A 4,022-nucleotide genomic window follows, 5' to 3' on the forward strand; every position below is an offset into this window, starting at 1 on the left:
AGGTGTGTGAGGGAATTTTCACAGCCTCCAAGAGCAACAGCCCAATCTTAGACTATGAGTTGGAATTTATAGCCAAGGTAATACCATGGATAAAAAGGTAAAGGGACCCCTGACCATTAGGTCCAGTCGTGGCCGACTCTGGGGTTGCGGCGCTCATCTTACTTTATTGGCCAAGGGAGCTGGTGTACAGCTTCCGGGTCATGTGGCCAGCATGACTAAGCCGCTTCTGGTGAACCAGAGCAGCGCATGGAAACACCGCTTACCTTCCCGCTGGAGCGGTACCTATTTATCTATCTGCACTTTGACATGCTTTCGAACTGCTAGGTTGGCAGGAGCAGGGACCGAGCAACAGGAGCTCACCCTGTCGCGGGGATTCGAACCGCTGACCTTCTGATCGGCAAGTCTTAGGCTCTGTGGTTTAACCCACAGCGCCACCCACGTCCCAATACCATGGATACACTATGGCTATTCCTACCTCTGCATAGGAATTCTCTGAGTCCAAGATCTGTATCCCCAGCCCGCTGACAACAGGCATGCTGCATCCAAACCATCTCCACCTTTGGCTGGTGGTGAAAATATGGGGGGGGGGGAGTGTGCCATGAGGTGGGGAAAGCAATCTTACTTTTACCTTGTTCCCCACCATTGGAGTCAATGGGAGGAGAATAACTTCTGCCAAGTTCTGCCCAGATGTAGATTCCTGCTCTATATATGGGTGTGTCCCTGCAATGAGGGGAGTTAAGAATTTCTATAGCTGTATTGGTGCAGAAATCAACCCCCCATTCCATCCATGCCCCAGTTTCATATACTTCACCACTGTGACATGGTGGAGCCTTCTAGGCAGAACAAGCTTATGATAGCATTGTGGCTTGTGTATCCTAGTAGCAGACATCTTGTTCTGCTGGTGGCATGGCAGCCTTGCCATTTCCAAGTTCCACTCGGCCAGCAGATATCAGGGCTAGGATTGCACCCTTAGTAATTCCCCTCCCCCTGCTCCACTGCAAATGTTCATCACAACAAAATGTTCACCCGGATGCTTACCGTTAAGGTCTGTAAGAAAAAAGAAAATTAGAAAGCTCTCCGGTTAACGCAAAATCCCTGCTGCTTGTTAAATAGCAATTAGCATGTTTTGTGAAGCTCTCTTGGGAACAGTGGAGGGGAAAACCTACAGATTATTATTATCAGGTCAATGCTCAGAAGCACCAAGACATATGCTGAAGAAGTCAGATGTTGTGCCACTTGTAAGTACAAACTGACCTCTGTGAGTTTGCCAAACTTTTAGTCTTGCAATGATATAGACATTTATTAAATGGAAAAAAAGTATTAGTGGATCAATGAAAGAAGGGCAGCATGTGTCAAAGCAAAAAAACCTCCATGACCTTTGCGGTTCTTTACTGCAGAGTTTTGAAATGTGTTTTTTTTTAAGAGAGAAAAAGCTGTGTGCAAATCTTTAGTGAACAAGCATTTCTGAAGGTATCTATGGGCAGCATTTTTTTAAAAAAATAGAAAGCCTAGAAACTACATGAGCTGTTTTTACCCTGGATCCAGCTGTACTTACAGATCTATGCTGGCTTTAAAATGCTCACAGCACAATTATCTTTCTTCTCAGAGACTAATACAAAAAAAAAAAAAAGAAATATTATATTTGTCACTAAAACTTGTACTAATTACTTATTTGTCCCTTCTTGGCAAAGATTGAGTTTTATAGCTCTTTGACTAGGGATAAAAGCTGTTTAAGTGATGTCCACTCTCAAGCCTAGTAAATGCTGGATTAAAGCTTAAGTACCTCATGCTGTGTATGAATCATGCCACATTTTCCCATCCCAATAGCATGCTTTCAACTAGCACTGTGCTGAAAATTTATTCTGCACCTCCCCCCAACCATGCTCCCTCAATCAATGGGAAAAGAAATTGCATTTGAAAATTATCAGAGGGGGAGAGAACACTTTGCTGATGTTCTCATGAGTGTTGTATGGTGTCAGGGGCTCAGGAGCAGAGGCACAGGAAAGGGAGGAAATAGAGAGCGAGGGGGAGGAATCCGAAGGAAATGTTAGCGATGACAGCGGTCCGAGGTCTCTGAGTCTTTCCAGCGAATCGGAAGATTCACAGAAAGGGGCTCCCATGGTCAGAGCAAGGGGGTGCCTAGGGGGACACCCCAGGAAGAAGGGGCCAGAGGGGACTCAGAGAGCAGCAGTTGGAAATCAGGACCAGCTTCCCCACCAGAGCGCAGTAGGGGGGAGGAGTCCCAGGTATCGGGATCAGGCGGCTCACCGCCAGCAGGAGGAGATGAGTCAGGATTGGCCACGCCTCCATCGGAGAGCGAGGAAACGGTCAAGAGGAAGGTTGGAGGCTGGGCGCGCGCGCCAAGTTCAAATGTACAGGAGGGCGGCGCAGTTGGCAGCCCGGATAGGGAGCCAGGTCCTAAAGCCCGCCGAAAGGAGGGAGAGGAGTCAGGGGGGTCAGCATCAGCGTCAGAAGAGTCCAGAAAGGAGGGGCCCCCGGGGGGCAGAAGGACCCAGAGGAGAAAGGAGAGACGGAAGAGGTGGAGTAAGGTTAGAGTCTTAAACTGGTGTACAGGGGGTGGAGACTCAGATGGAGCTTCGCCGGTCTAGCTTCTAAGACGTAGAGCTGCGCGCTGCGGCTTGAAAATGGAAACTGTACTTCAATAAAGACTTTTGTACATTACTACCGGCTAGCGTTGGTCCTCTGTGAGCTGGGACCTGGAGGCAGCTCTGACATATGGTTTTTGTTTTCTTTTTAAAATGTGCTTACTTTATAATTGTGGTGGCTATGGAGTCACGAGTGTCCTTACTTTCATTCTACAATTATCTCAGCAGTGTCCTGCACTCTGCAGTCTTCCTTGGTGCCCACACTTCAACCAAAGCCTGAGGATGATAACAGTGAGATAACTCCGTCCATGGGACTTTTTCTGATCAGAAAGTCCATGCTGATGGGGAGGCTGGAGAGTGCTAGAGAAATGTTCACAGGATATAAAAAAGCACATACATTATACTTGGCTACTGGAATAAGTTTCAGTTCAATATACGTACCGAGAGAAACATGGTGGTTTTTTTAAGCAACAATATACAACGAACACTAGTTTGCAACCACCTGGCAGATGCCTTGAGAATGAGGCAGAATGAATTTTGAGAGGGATTTTGAGAGACAGCACCACTTTCAGCTGTTCAGCATTCTCTCTCTCTTTTCACCCTTGTTATGTACTCACCCTTCACAAAAAGTCCTAGCATGGGTGTATAATAAGAATAAAAATACAATCATAGCCTTTCTAAAAGTTGTTCAGCAACAGCTTTCGCTGTGGGGACCATGCGAGTGAGACTTTGCTTTTCCAAGAATTGTAGTGAAATATACCGTCAATACCCCCCCCCCATTTGTTAATAAATGTTACCCTCTTCCCTTTAAAAAAACCAACAACTGTCAATATCTCCCCCATTTCTCATTTATCCAATCTTAAATTCAGTTTGCATCATTTCTGTAGCAGTTCATGATTAAAAAAAAAATCTGTATGGAAGCTTGTAAGCATTTTCATCCATATTTTTCCTAATACATAATATGCTAACACCAGTGGGCGGACTGCATTACAAAATTCAGAAAAGTCTGAATTTTGAAAGCTAACTGTCCCCTTCCCACCCCTAGTTCATGTATGGGTTCAGAAAATGTGAATTAAGCTGCAACCCAACATTATTTTGTCGCCCATCCCTGGTCAGAGCATTCACAAATCTGCTTCCCTGTGGCAAAATCACTGAAAAGTTATCTTGTTTTGGTATGGCATTCTTTGTAAAGAAACTGATCACATTAATCATCTGAGGCTTATTGAGAACAACTTTGGCTGCTCCCCCCCCCCCCACTTCATGCCTTCCCAACCAATTATTCTCCTACCTCTTCTCTTGAGCTAATCCTGCCACATAATCAAGAAATTCCCTCCAGATCTTGCTCCCCTGCCATTCTTCATTCAGGTGATTCGTCACATAGTAAACATAGATTCTTCCATCCAAATCTCGACAAAT

Source organism: Podarcis muralis, chromosome 2, assembly GCF_964188315.1.
Source record: "Podarcis muralis chromosome 2, rPodMur119.hap1.1, whole genome shotgun sequence".
Classification (NCBI taxonomy): Eukaryota; Metazoa; Chordata; class Lepidosauria; order Squamata; family Lacertidae; genus Podarcis; species Podarcis muralis.